The sequence below is a fragment of the Haliotis cracherodii genome, unplaced genomic scaffold (assembly GCF_022045235.1).
Source record: "Haliotis cracherodii isolate W230 unplaced genomic scaffold, xgHalCrac1.p SCAF_7, whole genome shotgun sequence".
Classification (NCBI taxonomy): domain Eukaryota; kingdom Metazoa; phylum Mollusca; class Gastropoda; order Lepetellida; family Haliotidae; genus Haliotis; species Haliotis cracherodii.
This window is the reverse complement of record NW_027266330.1, coordinates 44,922,055-44,942,389: the sequence shown is the minus strand read 5'-3', so window position 1 is coordinate 44,942,389 and position 20,335 is coordinate 44,922,055. Positions and strand designations below refer to the sequence as shown.

The 20,335-nt window shown below is 43.5% G+C and overlaps 1 pseudogene; it reads left to right on the top strand.

Moving 5' to 3' along the window:
• The first annotated feature begins 1,921 nt into the window (after positions 1-1,921).
• On the top strand, positions 1,922-19,169 carry LOC139447424 (uncharacterized; annotated as a pseudogene).
• Positions 19,170-20,335: the final 1,166 nt, after the last annotated feature.

The window sequence follows — 20,335 nt, the reverse complement described above, 5'->3', positions numbered from 1 at the left end:
ACCCAGCCCAAATTTGGGGACCCTCTTTGGGGGTGTCTGGCAGGCCTTTTGCAGAGGAAGATTTGTCTGGCGTGGCCCATTCTGTACTCTGTGAGATGTACCAGTTCATTTACATTTACTTTCATGTGGTACCTCCAATGTTTGATCCAGCCCTTGAATGGCCCCTTCTTTTGGGGAGCCAGGGGCCACACGCAGCAGGGGCTCCCCGGCAGACATCCATATATGAATATGTTGGGTTACACAGTAAATGTTCCTGTGTTCGGATATTGGTACCTTGTTCGTTTGACCAAAGTGCTCTGGGCTGCCGCTCTACTTCAAAGTATTTCGCTTGTTAACTCTTTCAACACCGCAGGCCGGCATACCAGCCACATCGTAGACACGTCAAATTAATATATAGTTTCATGAACCTACCTGTCATATCATTCATTAATTACATCTATCACTTTTCACAATGTCTGAAAATAAGTATAACATTTCGATTTGTCATATTTTATCAAAAGTAATATTATGAACTATTGAAAAATCTGGGACACGTGCTTCGATAACGGATCCATATCTCACACGTCAAAGAGCAATATAAAGACGTTTCAAGCGAATCGCAAATATATTAAATAAAGTAATACATAAAATCAACAAATATATTTCTAACAATTGTCAAACTTACATCTAAGTTACTATTTGCATCTTTTCGTGCGATCGTGTAATGTACGTCAGATGACATCTCGGCATTTGTCACGTCGATTTTTAGGCTCGGACACAATGTTTAATGCCAAAATGTACGCATATATCCATTGCTGTAATTTGGCTCTTAGGTCACGTGCTTGAAGTTGACCAATCACAATGCTTATATTAGATTACGGTTATTGTCAATAAAAACAGTTTCTATCCCTAAAGATCGCACGTTACAACTTCGAAAATACTCCGATGTTACTGTAATATTTGATGTTCAGAACTTTCTAACCTCATCGAACGAATCTTCGCACGTGTTATTTATACGAAGCTTCGAAAACGGGGATGCTTTCGGGAAATATGTGATAATAGATAGTACTAAAAAATCTTTTTATCATCATTTCCCGATTACTTTATCAATGAATAAAATAAGAAAGTGATTGTATTTTGCTAATATGAAATCTTAAAACAGCTTTTGAAATGTGATGGCCCTTTAAGGCTCTGTTTACTCTGCTGAGTTTCAGACACTGCATGTGTGTCATTCTGATTTTTCGAAACGAGTGTCAGAATACTTGTACTTCCCGAGCGAGAGCGATAAAGACAATGACCGAGTGTATCAATACATCTCTTCGGCATAAAATGTGTTTTCGGTCACTGCTTCAAGACTGGTAAAATTATTTTTTTCAGTGTTTTCTGGAACAAATCGTGTTTCTCAAAAACTGATCACATTAAAATAAACCTGATACGAATGGAAACTAACACCGTTAGACTCGCCTCCTGTCGCATATCATTACGTGTCGTGTTTTCAAGCACAGCACCATAGATAATCAAGAATATTTTATTGTACAAAAACGCCCACTTGGGACCTGGAACAAAAAAGAGTATTTATATGGTGTGGAGATGAGAATATCATATATATACACATAACATAAATACATGAAACTATATGTAACTAATAATATTAACAAACAAGGCCTAATCTGCGAGTTTGTTATTATTAGTTACATGGTCCTGTGGTTTAAGAAAGTTGAACACAAACAAACGTGTGCAGTACCCAGCTGAGTTGTATAACACACCACGTCGACACCTCCGCCTCATCGGGACAACAGCCTCTAGGACAGTTCCGGCAGGGCAATGTTTCCAAGTAGACTAGCCCTTCCCTGAATACTTAATCACGGTTGACTGTGTCTATTTTCGGAAAAAAATGTGACGTCACAATTAATACAACCTCAGAACGAGGCTGGTACTTCACATGTCAGGGAATTCCACTCAGTGTATTTGTGACCGGCAACGTGATGACAGGCTGGAGCGCTGTGGTACCCATCTGGACACTGGGATGTATTCTGGACATAACATTAGTTTCAGGTAAAGCATCTTCATATGTGTCTTATCTGCATATATATCTGTACATTAGATGTATGTACAGTTCCATAAATATTTTTTCAGCCAATACTACACTCAATACGTCAATAGTCCTCCGTTAGCGAGTGTCCTCGCGCAGCTCTAGTTATTTCTCTTTGTCTACCACGTTCACGTGTACAGGCCAAACATCTGTTTCCACTGATAGATGATGGAATGTGAACATGAACATATTCACATATTACAAAGTCATGAGTATTACGATGTGTCTAGAATGATCGAAATTTGCGTGACAGATGACATACATTGATTAATTGTTCCAAGGCTGTTGGGGCATTGACACGACGGATATCTGCACAGATACGAGTAAGCGTACATCGATTGTCACTTTTAACGTTTAACGTAAATGTATTGAATTTACGAACATTCCGCGTAATCGAACACCCGGTGGCGGTCGGCCAACGACACTATCCCACTACTTATAGTATTAACATTTACACCAGCGATCTAAGGGGCGATTGTTGAGGCATATTGATTATAGAACAACAGAATTGAGGACTGCTATATAACCTCCAATCGCTTTATAAAGCATTAAAACACTGGAGGAGGTGATGAACCCGGCATGAAGGTACTGGCTCTAAACGTGCAGCACGGGAAAGTTAACTTTGTCAAAACGTTACACCGTGTCTGAACTCAACCAGATCACTTTAATTAACTTGCATGTGTTCTTCGGTAGAATGGATGCCATGTGTTAATGTGGCTATTTGACGGACACGGCCAATGTTTGTAACAATGATTAGAAACGGGACCCGGTACGACGTCACGCCAGCCTCGATTATCCAATGCACATTATTATATCCATTCGATTAAGGGACATAATAGAATGAAGATAATTATAATTCTCTGGATAAGCAACAGTTTACCCCACACATAGTGTAAGCCTAGATTCCCGAAGCACTCGATTAATACTTTGACTTATACTTGACTTTGAAGATTGAGAGAATTTTTTATATAGAGAACTCAATAGTGACGCTGGATATAAAGCAGGATTTATGTTTACAGAAATAGTTGATTGTTTCTGAAGTGGCATCTCTTTATCCGTGGTGGGCGTTATGTCAGAGGCCTGTCTGACAGCTCTGGTGTCTTGCCCTTGGGGCAAGTCCTGTCAATAACTTGATCAGTCGCTGGGACAATCAGGCGTATTGGTCAGCGCAGTTGATGACTTCATATCGTGACACACTTTCCCACTGGAGACAGAACGTGTTAAGTGAAGTGGTCTAGTGACACCTATAATCAATCACAGTTCATAGATCGTGCTGGTGACACACGAACGGCCACCACACAACAAGATCGGCTTCGTCTTGGAAGTTCTTTTCCTTCGTGTTATGGTATCTGGACAACACGCCTAACGCGTTACAAGGCATATGACTAACACAGAAAATGTAAGCGTTACAAAGAAAATGACTGATAATGGCCTGGTATCTTGAAGGAAATTCGTTGAGTTTGACTAGACGTGAATGTCTGGAGGTAAAGAAAATCAACAATGTATTGAAAGCAAGATTGCTTTATATATACCAGGAAGTGATTGCACAATTGAATTCACGTCACATGGTATTGCGTACGAAAAACATGTATCCAGGATGTTGTAGATTTGATATACTTTTTTCAGGTCAGGTGATATAAAGGTGGGTTTTCAGGTGCGTGACCCGTGCATGTTGGCGCGAACATTGCGGAACTATGCACCGAAATGAGCCTACAACTAATTTCATGTCCTGTTCATGCCACTGACGCCACATGTCTAGGATCTCATGTCCAGAACATCCCTTTTGTTTGTAGGTATCACCTATAATATACACTCAGGCAGTTACAAAAACATAAGGCATACTATTTCTGTTCACTAGACCGGAAGCCGTCTTACCACTGTGTCATGTGTAGCGTGCAGTTGTCAGGCGAAGCTAGTATCACACTGTGTGGTACATCTTAAATAGCGAGTAAATGCAAATATGAGACACTGTAAAAACATCGGACAGTCGTGTGACGCCGTGAAAGCGAAACAATAATAATGCTTTTTATTATTTCGCATTTCCTAAAAGAAGCATACGACGATAACTGACGGTCGTGCTGCAGACAGGCTCCCAGTTGATGTCAGCCTACTGTGACGACAGTGTAAATCTATCGAGCCTAACCTGATCGCTTTGTTTCTTATCATAATGCACGCGTACACATTATGACACAGTCAATTATAAAATAAGTTAACATGGACCCATGCATGTGCTGTTCCCATGTAAGGGAACACGTACAGCTTATCGCCAGTCTTTATGTGGCATGGGTTAGGAGAGGAGTAAACCCTATTGAGGTAGCAGGTGCACGTTGTAGTGTCATCCATCAGTTCAGGCCTACATCGACCGCCTGTCGACATCCAGTGATTGATATCATGGGCATCGATCTACGCAATTGGGATACCATGACATGCATCTTCCAAGTCAGTGAGCCTTACCACCCGATCCTGTTAGTCACCTCTTACAGTAAGCTTGGGTTGCTGAAGACCTATTCTCTATCCTGATCTTCGGGGTACTCAGTATATAGTTGTGGCAGCACTATGTGAGTATACTCAGTATATCCTGGTGCAGCCATATGTGAGTATACTCAGTATATCATGGTGCAGCCCTATGTTAGTATACTCAGTATATCCTGGTGCAGCCCTATCTGAGTATACTCAGTATATCATGGTGCAACCCTATGTAAGTATATCCTGGCACAGCCCTATTTGAGTATACTCAGTATATCCTGGTGCAGCCCTATGTAGTATACTCAGTATATCCTGACGCAGCCCTATATGAGTATAGTCAGTAAATCCTGGTACAGCTTATGTTTCTAGGTTTGTCAGCACCATACCAGTGCCCTTCACCGAAGTGGTAAACGTCTGAGACCTGCATTACTTCGGGCTTTCCTTTATGCAAGTATACTCAGTATGCCCTGGTGCAACATTATGTGAGTATACTCAGTATGACCGGGTGCAACACTATGTGAGTATACTCAGTATGTCCGGGTGCAACACTATGCGAGTATACTCAGTATGCCCTGGTGCAACATTATGTGAGTATACTCAGTATGTCCTGGTGCAACATTATGTGAGTATACTCAGTATATCCTGCTGCAACACTATGTGAGTATACTCAGTATGTCCGTGTGCAACACTATGCGAGTATACTCAGTATGTCCTGGTGCGACACTCTGCGAGTATACTCAGTATGTCCTGAGGCAATACTACATGAGGAGTATACTCAGTATGTCCTGGTGCAACACTATGTGGGTATACTCAGTATGGCCTGGTGCAACACTATGTGGGTATACTCAGTATGTCCTGGTGCGACACTATGCGAGTATACTCAGTATGTCCTGAGGCAATACTACATGAGGAGTATACTCAGTATGTCCTGGTGCAACACTATGTGGGTATACTCAGTATGTCCTGGTGCAACACTATGTGGGTATACTCAGTATGTCCTGGTGCGACACTATGCGAGTATACTCAGTATGTCCTGAGGCAATACTACATGAGGAGTATACTCAGTATGTCCTGGTGCAACACTATGTGGGTATACTCAGTATGTCCTGGTGCAACACTATGTGAGTATACTCAGTATTTCCTGGTGCAACACTATGTGGGTATACTCAGTATGTCCTGGTGCAACACTATGTGGGTATACTCAGTATGTCCTGGTGCAACATTATGTGAGTATACTCAGTATGTCCGGGTGCAACACTATGTGAGTATACTCAGTATGTCCTGGTGCGACAGTATGTGAGGAGTATACTCATTATGTCCGGTTCCAACACTATGCGAGTATACTCAGTATGTCCAAGTGAAACACTATGTGAGTATACTCATTATGTCCGAGTTCAACATTATGTGAATATACTCAGTATGTCCTGGTGCAATACTATATGAGTATACTCAGTATGTCCTGGTGAGAAGTAATCTCGTTGTGACATTATAAATAAGAAAGCAAATAGTGTCATTTGATTTTGTTCAGAAGTGACTAACTTCATCCCTTTGTGGATCGAATGTGTTCATCCACAGGCCTCGTAGGATACATGGGTAAATAAAAACAATGTTTTGTGCACAGCTACATATTCTGGTGCCTTCATTGGCACAGAATGACATTTGTTTGCTCTCACCAGACATGTTGAGATTTGTAGTTTGTCAGAGTGTCCATCTCACGTCCAAACGTGAGACCCGTTTTAAGTTCAATGTCAGCCTGCTCCTAACCTTCACTGCGTGTAAGTTTGCTATCAGATGACAACAGTCAATGTTTGGGCAGCGAATCTTCAAGTTGTGACAACAGGGGGTGCGTGTTCATCTGGCTATTGTAGGGGCAGTCAACACTTTTTTAACTTTATGAAACAAGAAGCTATTGTTAAAATTTTGCAGGTCCCGACACTCAAGCACAAGTGGTATTTGAACTCGACAGTCGGGACTACTAGATGTTGGACGACATTTCTTGTGAACCTGTCATTGTTATTTATTTATGTCCAGTGTACAACCACCACGTCCAATGTATAACCACTACATGTCCAGTGTATAACCACTACATGTCCAGTGTATAACCACTACATGTCCAGTGTATAACCACTACATGTCCAGTGTACAACTACTACATGTCCAGTATACAACCACTACATGTCCAGTGTACAACCACTACATGTCCAGTGTATAACTACTACATGTCCAGTGTATAACCACTACATGTCCAGTGTATAACCACTACATGTCCAGTGTACAACCACTACATGTCCAGTGTATAACTACTACATGTCCAGTGTATAACCACTACATGTCCAGTGTACAACCACTACATGTCCAGTGTATAACCACTACATGTCCAGTGTATAACCACTACATGTCCAGTGTATAACCACTACATGTCCAGTGTACAACTACTACATGTCCAGTATACAACCACTACATGTCCAGTGTACAACCACTACATGTCTAGTGTATAACCACTACATGTCCAGTGTATAACCACTACATGTCCAGTGTATAACCACTACATGTCCAGTGTACAACCACTACATGTCCAGTGTATAACTACTACATGTCCAGTGTATAACCACTACATGTCCAGTGTATAACCACTACATGTCCAGTGTACAACCACTACATGTCCAGTGTATAACCACTACATGTCCAGTGTATAACCACTACATGTCCAGTGTATAACCACTACATGTCCAGTGTATAACTACTACATGTCCAGTGTATAACCACTACATGTCCAGTGTATAACCACTACATGTCCAGTGTATAACTACTACATGTCCAGTGTATAACTACTACATGTCCAGTGTATAACTACTACATGTCCAGTGTATAACTACTGCATGTCCAGTGTATAACTACTACATGTCCTATGTATAACTACTACATGTCCAGTGTACAACCACTACATGTCCAGTGTATAACCACTACATGTCCAGTGTATAACTACTACACGTCCGGTGTACAACCACTACATGTCCAGTGTACAACCACTACATGTCCAGTGTATAACTACTACATGTCCAGTGTATAACTACTACATGTCCAGTGTACAACCACTACATGTCCAGTGTATAACTACTACATGTCCAGTGTATATCTACTGCATGTCCAGTGTATTACTACTGCATGTGCATTGAGGTCGCCAGTGACTGGGATAATGACTTCTATTATGTTTTAAGTGAAGAAGATTTACCACACCCAGGTGTGTGTTTTTTTTTAACCCGGCGTTCATTTTAATGCATCAATTCACTTTTAAGTCTTCATGTCCATGTGGCTACGTTTCAAAAGATACAAACATTTGAAACTACTTTATGCAACCCAACTTATGGGTTTTTGAAATCACACGCTTTGCTTTGAAACCAGTATGTGATGTGTTATACAGTGCTTGTTGTGTCCAAGCTGTCAATATGTACCGCAGTATAATATACACGGCGGGATGCTGGACACGGGCATAGGGTGGCTTTATCAAACATTAAATATTGTCTGACTCGGGGAAAACAATAACAACAAGACACGCGTGTTATAAACAAACATAGCAGTTTGCTGATTTGGCTGCCATCCCAACCACATAACGATATGACAAGGTCACTGATGTCTATTATCCATACCACTAACCACATGGGTGGGGCAGGTGTGTAGGGGGTGGTAGTCGGACATGGGTGGGGCAGGTGTGTAGGGGGTGGTAGTCGGACACCGGTGGGGCAGGTGTGTAGGGGGTGGTAGTCGGACATGGGTGGGGCAGGTGTGTAGGGGGTGGTAGTCGGACATGGGTGGGGCAGGTGTGTAGGGGGTGGTAGTCGGATATGGGTGGGGCAGGTGTGTAGGGGGTGGTAGTCGGACATGGGTGGGGCAGGTGTGTAGGGGGTGGTAGTCGGACATGGGTGGGGCACGCGTCTAGGGGGTGGTAGTCGGACATGGGTGGGGCACGCGTCTAGGGGGTGGTAGTCGGACATGGGTGGGGCAGGTGTGTAGGGGATGGTAGTCGGACATGTGTGGGGCAGGTGTGTAGGGGGTGGTAGTCGGACATGTGTGGGGCATGCGTCTTGGGGGTGGTATTCGGACATGGGTGGTCGAGGGGGTAGACGGACATGTGTGGGGTAGGCGTCTAGGGGATGGTATTCGGACATGGGTGGTCGAGGGGGTAGACGGACATGGGTGGTAGGGGTGGTAGTCGGACATGGGTGGTCGCGGGGGTAGCTGTCGTCGTGGCAGGTGCTAGCTATAGAGGGAAGACGTTTATATACAGTATCCCTGGCGGTCGTTTCCTGACGGCGTGGGTATTCAACTTGTGATCTTCAAGCTTCCTACACATTGATAGAATCGGTGACGAGAGTACATATTATTGATGATTCGTATTGGAAATGTAAACTGATTCATTTAGCTGACAGCGTGAGATGAACGTGAAACTAACTGCCAATTCAATTTGAACACTTCTCCGCCATGAATGCGATTCTGCTCAAAGGTGATTTAACACGCTGCCTTGCTGAAAATACAAATATAATATCAACAATATCACAATAGTGTAGGTTGAAAGAAGCGACCAATCCCCACTTGCACATTCTCTAATATTAGACGACATTCAGCTCAGATTAATTCAATAATTTTAAACTTAGAAGAAGATAGAAGAACATGAAAGTAAGGGCGTATCACATTCCCATCGTCCGTCTTGGAGGTTAGTCTGCAAGTAACTCTAAAAACAGTGTATATACACCTATTACAATAAACTGTTCAAATCATCCGAAATCCGTGAATATTAAAGCAATCAATGTGTGACCACAGTCATCCTCCTCTGCCAGCCCTGGTGAATTCAACTGTGTTACCGTCTGCACTTCGCCTGTATTCATTCTGACATCGACGTTGTCTATGTCGTACTTAGTCCCAGCTGTATCCAGTCCAATGGGTGGAGGTTGCAAATCTTGAGCCAACATATTTCTTGTTGCATTTGTGTAGCTGGCAGATTGTTGTTCTCATTTCTAAAGAAATTATTATTTGGGAATTCACTATCTTTTAGTTTCTTGTCAGTAAGAGGATTCCAATTTTGGCATGATTTTAGTACAGCATGCACTTTGCATAAACTGCAATCTCTGAAGTGTGTGATGTGGGTCAGTATGGTCTTATAATATTGTATGTGGACTATAACGGTCAACGTGTCTGTTTATATATAGATGAAGTGTCTACCTAAAGCGTGGCCACCGACAGCTCTCAGCAGTGCCAGTTTTTCTGACGCTCCCTGGAGTGTCACATCTTATTTTTATAAGGCTATCTAACTACCTATAACAATAAACGGGAACTGTGTGCCCTGCGAATAGATTAGCGCCTCCAGCTCTAGTGCGTCAACCCCATTCCACACTCCCGTCTTCAGAAAGCAGTTAGCTTCACACGTGGTTAAAGAAGGAATCGTCACAATCACTGCAGGTGTTTCCACAAAGCTAGTACGTTTCATAAATCACTTCCTGGGACAGGTGTCAGTCCAGTCCTTATCGTCATGCCCTGGCAACTCTAAAACACTCATGGATTAATCACAGTTTAAGATGCTAGTCGGATGCGGAAGAGGTTGGTTTAATTGTGGATTATTCCGGCCTCGGGCAGTTATAGACCCATATTACACGCCCCAGTTCCCCTATACCCACTTGTATAGAGCGCGAGTCTGTCTGCTATACCACAGTAGTAGCGAGGCAGTTCACCTGGCAACACCCGCACAGCACCCACAGCCGTGTTGGATATATACTGCCTTCTTCCCTGCATCTCCAAATAATTGGTGGTGGATCTATCTGACTAGATACTTGGGTTGTCAGTGATCACGGGAGATGACAAACTACAGCAACACAGGTATGATGTTAATAGTTGTGGCTAAGTAGGTGTACTGACGTACGGTCATGAAGGGACACGTTGTATTTCCATATATGGATGATAAAGATAATTGTTGATGAGCATGTGTTTCCTTTTCATGACGAATACAACGTTTCGTGGTCATTATTCGTTCGTGAGTGCATATATGGGAATCTAGTCAGAAGTAGGTAGTCAGAGGTTCAGTGGGAATCAGCTGTGGTATTGCTGTGGGTGATATTATTATCATTATTATTATTATTATTATCAACCATAAGGCATTAAAGTGCCCTAAACCTTCACAAATAGTGTAAGGGTGAGATAATAATATAGTGCTGGTCCAAAGAAGTACTGTCAAGCAAGCGTGACTCCTGGTGTCAACAGACCCAACACGCTGGTACGTGTTGTGGCGGTATCTTCCCAAAACGTAGACCTGCCAAAACGTAGACCTGCCAAAACGTAGACCTGCCAAAACGTAGACCTGCCAAAACGCAGACCTGTTAAAACAACACTCGTTATGGCTGGTTGCATCAGTAAGTAGTACCCTGTACCCTTGATTAAGTAAAATGGTATCACCCATGTAACAAGAAAGAAAGCTGGGTAGATTTCACAATTTTTTATTCAAATGTTATTTGTTGTAGCGTTACGTCCACTGACACGTGTCGGTATGTTTACAAAGCTATGTTGATGTCCGGGCAACAATACACGTGACTCCAAACAATATGCACACCAACAGGGGTAGGATGGTTGGCTCGAGGCTGACTGAGTACACTACGGTACGGCCGTCATACAATGCAGGCTACTCTGTCATACGGACCCTGAAACAAATACAGTAGCCACTGTTATGACGAACTCAAAGGGACCACTAATTGTAGTTCGTTATATCCGTCGTTCGTTTCGGCCGTCAGACCAAGTCATGTGACATGTTACTCGATAAATAACAAAAGTAAGCACTGTACATGTACAGAATATATCCACTTCAATCACTGTGTTACTATTGTTAATTGAGGGAGTAATTTGAGGACAAGGTGTCAGTACTTAAGAGTCAATTAATTGCCTTCAATTGTTTATTGATGCTTTGAACAGCAGCGCTTGGCTGTGTATGATTTAAAGGGCAGATTGGTGGCACGTGAGGAGCTCAGCACACGGATTAACTGTTCGCTAAACATTTAAACATTATCATTGGCATTATATTTCTGGTTTGGGCATCAAGGAAAAAGATTTCCTTGCCAATCTAAATACATTTGAAGGTACATACAGTTTACTGACATGCCAGGTCGGGGGGATATGTCATCTTCGGATGACGCTTGTTTTAAATGAAGTTTCGGCAGATGACGATTTTGATATTGATAATCTACGTAAAGTAAACATGGAAGAAAGCGCAATACTTAATGTAACTCCAGCTGCCGGCCAACCTGCCACGTGTGATTGAGCTCGATCAGTATGATAACACCCGTGAAGATTCCTGGATAGAATAGGTCTTCAGCACCCCATGCTTGCCGTAAAAGGCAACTATGCTAGTTGTAAGAGGCGACTATCGGGATGGGGTGGTCAGGCTCGCTGACTTGGTTGATGCATGTCATCGATCCCAACTGAGTGGCCCAGTCGTCTAAGGCGCCGCGATTCGCTGTGCAGAGTTGCATCCCTTGGGCACGCCGGAAACCTATGATTGTGGGTTCGAATGACGGTTCGCCTCGATTATGTTTCTAGGCTTTGTCAGCACCATACCCGTGCTCGTGGGTTTCACCGAAGTGGTAAATGTCTGAGACCTGCATCACTTCGGGCTCCATTTTAGCTGTAGCTGTATCAGATGATCGGTGCCTGATGTTAACTCTAACTTGATGGAGCTGGGTATAGCCATCGATGATATATTCTTGATAATCAGTTGGATTAGGGTGTTTTTGTTTTTCATGTTTACATATTGTTGTTGCTTATGTTTATTACGAGGGATACAGTAATGTGTATGTCATACTTCCGACAAGAAGGCGATGTCCTACCCCCAGCCAAGCGGCACTACGCTGTTCTAGACTAACATCTAGTCTCTGAAATGAACATATCGTACATAAAAAAACAGTTGTTCAGTCATCTTAATAAAAAATATAATAAAAAGGAGCCCAGTGACTCTCTTCATTCCTGATACTGCAGTGATCTAGACTTGCCAAACATGCATTATAGACTTGCATGGGCTGTATTTGATATATATTTGTATCAGGGTCTGTAAGACAGGCTACACGCTGTTCTATTGACATGCATTGTCCCGTCCTGCGAAGTCACGTCAGGCGACCTTAGGGCTAAACTTTGTGAACTTTTGTGAGTTTGCACTTTTAGTTCACAACACTTACAGCATGATTCTGAATTCGGTCCAACAAGCCCCTGCGACATCTACCTGATACTTGATTGTTGCTTGGCTTCCTCCTCAAGTCCTTGTGTCACCAATGCACAGCGAATGGATGGTGGCAAGTACTGGACAACTAACTATGGTTTTATTCCTGTTGCAGGGCAGTCTGCTTGGACGGAGTGGTTCAACACGGACACGCCATATGATGGAGTCGAGGAGGAGACAATCGGTAGTGTAAAACAGGTGTGTACCGTGCTAAGTCATTGGAGAGAGAGAGAGAGAGAGAGAGAGAGAGAGAGAGAGAGAGAGAGAGAGAGAGAGAGAGAGAGAGAGAGAGAGAGAGAGAGAGAGAGAGGTCACGCTGACATGTCATACGAATGGAGTCATGACTAACCAAGTATTATGCAATACACTTTTATCCTAAATGTCGCGTGTATTTGCGTAATTAACATAGTATAGCTTTGGTGTAGACAATTAGCACTAATTGTTGGACTCCTGGCGGCCTCTCCAATTACCGCCCTGGTGCTGCTGCGGGTACATACGATAATGTGGGATTGTGCAATCGTGGCAGATCAGCTCCAAGGTGCTGTAGCGGAATACATACATTCACCAATCCCGACATTTCCTTGCCCGTGGGTGGGGTTCGTTGTTATTGGTTCACCGAACCGCGCAATCTGTAGGTTTGAGTTTCAAATTACATCTATTAGATGGGAATCTAACTATCCATGTGACGAACCTCGACACAAGTCATGAAAACAGTAGCTAGTGGTTGTTGATGGCGCCAGTACTGAGTTGAACGAATGTTATATGAAGTTGACGGTTCACCAGTCCGACGTGGCACGTGTCGGGACGCACACATGTTTCAGTGTCAGGTGCACATCGTGACCGACATGTTTCCCATGACACGTGGATGTCTCGCTGACAGCTTCATTCACCTCGTTTACCGGAGGACGACATGCAGTGGTCGAAACAGATATAAACTTGTCGAAACTGCAGTAATAATGCCTGTCGGCTGCGGCTACGACAACACTCCGACACACTCAGCTGCTACAGTAAACCTGACAACAATGTGTTGTGAACATCGGCGTGGACGCGTGTCACGTGGACAGGTGTCATGTCGTAAATGCTGGAATAACGAAGTAACTCTTTGTGACATTGACAAAAAAAGTAACTGAAAAATCAACTTTTTCTCAGAACCTACCATGTGTTCGATATCTGCCCAAAATGTTTCACTAAGATATCAAAGGCTGTTTACAAGCATATGCATTGTTTGGATATTGTCAGCAAAATGCCACTTGTACAATGGCACCCTGTAAATTTGGACATGTTGTTTTAACCTTGAGAAGCAAACTGCTGAGTTTTGTGTTTTTGTCTAATCTGAGAACTCTATAGATGCTATTCCAGTACGAATTGTAAAAAAAACGCCATTGTAGTTTGTATTTATTTGTCTTAATTGGCAATACCCATGATGACGTGTTGAAGTGTGTGGGTGATACTTACGCCTCGTCACAATAATTATTAACTGCAGTTTTCACACAATGAACTCCATGACATACCGCGTGACTGACAACGCTGTAAATGAACGCATATGTAGCCATGTTACTGTAAGGAAGCTGACATTGGACACACATGTTTTTTATTCGTTAGTGGTGATTGATGACATACGTGACGCAATCAGGTACGTAGAGCCCGCACAGAGATGGAAGAAACAGATCGCTACTGTATAGAATTGTTTAAACTCAATCACATCTAGCCATTCCAGTTATTGCTGACGATTTTAAAAAAAAAAAAACTATTTTCACCTGTGTCACCTGACACCCTCACAGGTACAATAAAAGATGATGTATTGAGTACATTTCTCCACAGACACACGAGACCCTGTGCACGGGCGGGTCAGTAACACAGGCAGAGTGTAGGGCGGTGGGGACGGCCTTCACCTTCAAGAACAGATGGACGTTCTCCAGCAACATACTTCACGTTCCCTGCAACGCCACAGGCCTGGTGTGTCGAGACCGCGACCAACCGGGTACAATCTTCTGTAGCGACTATGAGATCCGCTACTTGTGTCAAGGTGATTAGCAACTAGCAACTAGCAACTTACGCAATTCTAGATGATTCTAGATATCACGATGAACATGTTAGTTCATGACTGATCTATGATCGGAATTCAAACAATAGCAAAATGATATTATCCATATCTGCTCTGAAGTGTTAGATAGAAAACAAGAATTGTAAAAAGAACAATGTTGTCGATTCTTCATCAATAGGTGGAGTTATGTATCGCATGATACGAGTGTATGTGCACATACTGTATAAATTAATGATATACATAGTAGCAGGCACGTGCGTGCTTCTTGCCGCGTAAATTCAGGTGTCAGCTGTTTTCTATGAGGCTGCTTCACGCTGCTGTATTCCCCGCCCTTAATTCTGTTAGGTCCACCATTGTAGTCGAGACGATTGTCTTCAGGTTTTGTTGTACAGAATTCCTGAAAATTATCTGCAGTGTTAGGTCCACCATTATAGTCGAGACGATTGTCTTCAGGTTTTGTTGTACAGAATTCCTGAAAATTATCTGCAGTGGTATCTCTACCGGAACGCGGATTAACATATATGCCGTCTATTTCATGGAAACAACAAATATGCTGAATATAATTATATGAAAATCAGACTATATGTATTAGTCCATATGGAATGCGTCTATTCATACATTCACTGTCAGAGAAAGCATTCCTTACCGTGAGGTCCGCGCTGAATTAGAAATAATGCGATGCATTACCGCGTGTAACCTGACCGACAACCGGCGTGTTCTGAAGTAGATGCATAGACAATCTACACGTGTTGTAGAAGTAGATGCATGGACATCCTACACGTGTTGTAGAAGTAGATGCATGGACACCTTGCACTCAGACGTTAAGGCTTACACCACTCAGACGTTGAGATTACAGGGCAGACGTTAAGGCTACACCACTCAGACATTGAGATTACAGGGCAGACGTTGAGGCTTACACCACTCAGACGTTAAGGCTTACACCACTCAGACGTTGAGATTACAGGGCAGATGTTAAGGCTACACCACTCAGACGTTGAGATTACATGGCAGACGTTAAGGCTTACACCACTCAGACGTTGAGATTACATGGCAGACGTTAAGGCTACACCACTCAGACGTTGAGATTACATGGCAGACGTTAAGGCTTACACCACTCAGACGTTGAGATTACATGGCAGATGTTAAGGCTACACCACTCAGACGTTGAGATTACAGGGCAGACGTTAAGGCTACACCACTCAGACGTTGAGGCTACACCACTCAGACGTTAAGGCTTACACCACTCAGACGTTGAGATTACAGGGCAGATGTTAAGGCTACACCACTCAGACGTTGAGATTACAGGGCAGACGTTAAGGCTACACCACTCAGACGTTGAGATTACATGGCAGACGTTAAGGCTTACACCACTCAGACGTTGAGATTACATGGCAGACGTTAAGGCTACACCACTCAGACGTTGAGATTACATGGCAGACGTTAAGGCTTACACCACTCAGACGTTGAGATTACATGGCAGATGTTAAGGCTACACCACTCAGACGTTGAGATTACAGGGCAGACGTTAAGGCTTACACCACTCAGACGTTGAGATTACAGGGCAGACGTTAAGGCTTACACCACTCAGACGTTGAGATTACAGGGCAGATGTTAAGGCTACACCACTCAGACGTTGAGATTACAGGGCAGACGTTAAGGCTTACACCACTCAGACGTTGAGATTACATGGCAGACGTTAAGGCTTACACCACTCAGACGTTGAGATTACAGGGCAGACGTTAAGGCTTACACCACTCAGACGTTGAGATTACAGGGCAGACGTTAAGGCTTACACCACTCAGACGTTGAGATTACATGGCAGATGTTAAGGCTTACACCACTCAGACGTTGAGATTACAGGGCAGATGTTAAGGCTTACACCACTCAGACGTTGAGATTACATGGCAGACGTTAAGGCTTACACCACTCAGACGTTGAGATTACAGGGCAGACGTTAAGGCTACACCACTCAGACGTTGAGATTACAGGGCAGACGTTAAGGCTTACACCACTCAGACGTTGAGATTACAGGGCAGACGTTAAGGCTTACACCACTCAGACGTTGAGATTACATGGCAGATGTTAAGGCTACACCACTCAGACGTTGAGATTACAGGGCAGACGTTAAGGCTTACACCACTCAGACGTTGAGATTACATGGCAGATGTTAAGGCTACACCACTCAGACGTTGAGGCTACACCACTCAAACGTGGAGATTACAGGGCAGACGTCAAGGTTACACTCAGACGTTAAGGTTACACTCAGACGTTAAGGTTACACTCAGTCGTTGAAATTATAGGGAAGTCTGTAGGCCGCTTTGTCATTTGTGCAAGTTAAATTATTTCCGGAGGCAGGCACAGAGCAATCAGGGTTAATTTCCGACTTTTTTTCACTGACACAATCTGTTATTGGCCCGAATCTTACTAGCTTAGTGTGGTATATCTGTTCCAGTGATATACTTTTGGGAACTGTCAACATTGCATGTAACAATTTGAATGGTCCATTGGTATGCTTCAAACCATATTGAAACAGATATTTGAAACAAAAAGAGGTATAACAGGTACTATGAATATACCGACATCTGTGTTAATATGAAAATTCCAATTAACTAAAAACATATTTCTTAAATGATCAAGTCCTTTTTTAAATTTAACGTATCTGATCCTGATGTGCTGTGACGTTTAATGAATATGTTTTACAGATGACAACGAAGTGCCGGTGTACGATGGAGGATTTATCGCAATGGCCGCAGGTCTCTCTGTCATCGTGCCGCTCATCTGTGTGCTCATTGTCCAGCTGAAAAGGGCGAAGGCAGAGCGTATCCGACAGGAAAACGGATCGTCAGGCACGGCAAGCGCAGACAGCGCCACTCCCTCAAGTTACGTGGACCCACCACCCACCTACGAGCAGCTGTTTGGAGACAGTGGGATGTTAGAAAGATACGACAGTACGACGGGCCTACTGGGTGAGAGCGAACACCGGTCTCCCCACAGCCGCGTGTCCATTTCCAGTGTGGAAAGCCAATCAGATTTGTCTATTTCTACCATTTCCGGTGACATCATAGAAGACCGTCCAATCATATCATCGGGTGTGGATAACCCGGTTATGGACAGGGTAGACATCGAGGTGGAGACGTCGTCTGAACCAAGACGCTTCCTTGGAATGCATATATCACTGCACGACTTATTCAGTTACAATGATTCGAATATAACGACACCGCCGCCAACATACAACGAAGCTCTAGAAATATTAAAGATGATACCCTCGGCGAGCCGTAAAATATCGTCAGTTCAAACGTGAAATTCGAGTAAACGGAAAGCCATATTCCCGGTGCTTCGCGTGATTTCCGGTGATGTCAGGCGAAATGCCAAGTTTTGAAGGCCTTTTTGTGTTGAAGGTGTAGTAGCCACTTGTAGACTCGACACTTGTAGCGTGAACTGAACGAAGGACACCCCAAACCCTTCCAAACATGACACCGAATACCCCAAAAACCCGTCAAAACATGACACCCAATACCCCCAAACCCGTGGACACAATAATGACACCCTCTACCCCCAAACCCATGGACACGATCATGACACCCCATGCCCTTGGACATTTAATGCCTCCCCCCACACCCCATGCTGTGGACATACGGCCCCGTAGGGCCGGGCCGGGCCGGGGCAACTACACTGTGAAATGAACGCACCCTCCAGCAGAGCAATGAACAGAATGAATGTCTTGTGTGAACACGAGTGAAAACGAACAACTTGAATGCCAAACCAAAGATGTGTCTTCCGATTGGGTGTATGTAATCAAACGGGACGTATTATTTGTGACATTGTTGTCAGTGACATTAGCGCGTCGTCATTGCGTACACCTGATACAATCCTCTCTCAACCCACCCTGGCAGCACGTCAGCTGTGCCATGATGGCGGCTGCTAGCTGGGAGGATGACAGTATGGGGAAGCCCGCACTATTGGGGGAAACTGCGGGTTTCGTAGGGTGGACATCAAACGGCAGATTTTATCGATTTATATCAAACTATGAATCCCAGGTATTAATGTAACGAGGTAATCGTTAGATGTGTGCATGGCGACATTGTGTATAATTAACGCACTTGTCTTCCACTTTCGTACTACGTTGTATTTACTGTGAAATGTACTGACTTCTGATCGGCATGAGCTATCTGTGTCACTGGTCATACTGGATGTTCGGTAAAGGTCATCTGCCTCGCCACAGGATCACGGTATTCATTGCCTTTGCTATTACTGTATACACACAATGAATGTCTCCAATGTCCCCCGCGGTGTAAATACCAACTTATTTATTTAGAGTCATTAATAAATTATCAAATATATGTGCTTTTCCTGAAATCTAAACGATGGCATCACGAACCTCAGACATGTGAATCAAGATACCACCATCACCAGACACACCTACACCTTGATAACACCATCATCAGACACGCCTACAACATGATAACACCACCATCAGACACGCCGACACCATGATAACACCATCATCAGACACGCCTACACCATGATAACACCATCATCAGACACGCCTACACCACGATAACACCATCACCAGACACATCTACACCTTGATAACACCATCATCAGACACACCTACACCATGATAACACCATCAACAGACACGCATACACCATGATAACACCATCATCAGACACGCCTACACCATGATAACACCATCATCAGACACGCCTACACCATGATAACACCATCATCAGACACGCCTACACCATGATAACACCATCAACAGACACGCATACACCATGATAACACCATCATCAGACACACCTACACCATGATAACACCATCATCAGACACACCTACACCATAATAACACCATCATCAGACACGCCTACACCATGATAACACCATCATCAGACACGCCTACACCTTGATAACACCATCATCAGACACACCTACACCATGATAACACCATCATCAGACACACCTACACCGTGATAACACCATCACCAGACACATACACCTTGATACCACCATCATCACACACACCTACACTATGATAACACCATCATCAGACACGCCTACACCATGATAACACCATCATCAGACACACCTACACCATGATAACACCATCATCATACATATACACCTTGATTACACATCATACACATAAACCTTGATAACACAATCATCAGACACAACTACACCATGATAACACTATCATCATACACATAAACCTTGATAACACCATCAACAGACACACCTACACCATCATCAGACACACATACACCATGATAACACCATCATCAGACACACATACACCATGATAACACCATCATCAGACACACCTACACCTTGATAACACCATCATCATACACCTTGATAACACCATCATCAGACACGCCTACACCATGATAACACCATCATCAGACACACATACACCATGATAACACCATCATCAGACACACCTACACCTTGATAACACCATCATCATACACCTTGATAACACCATCATCAGACACGCCTACAC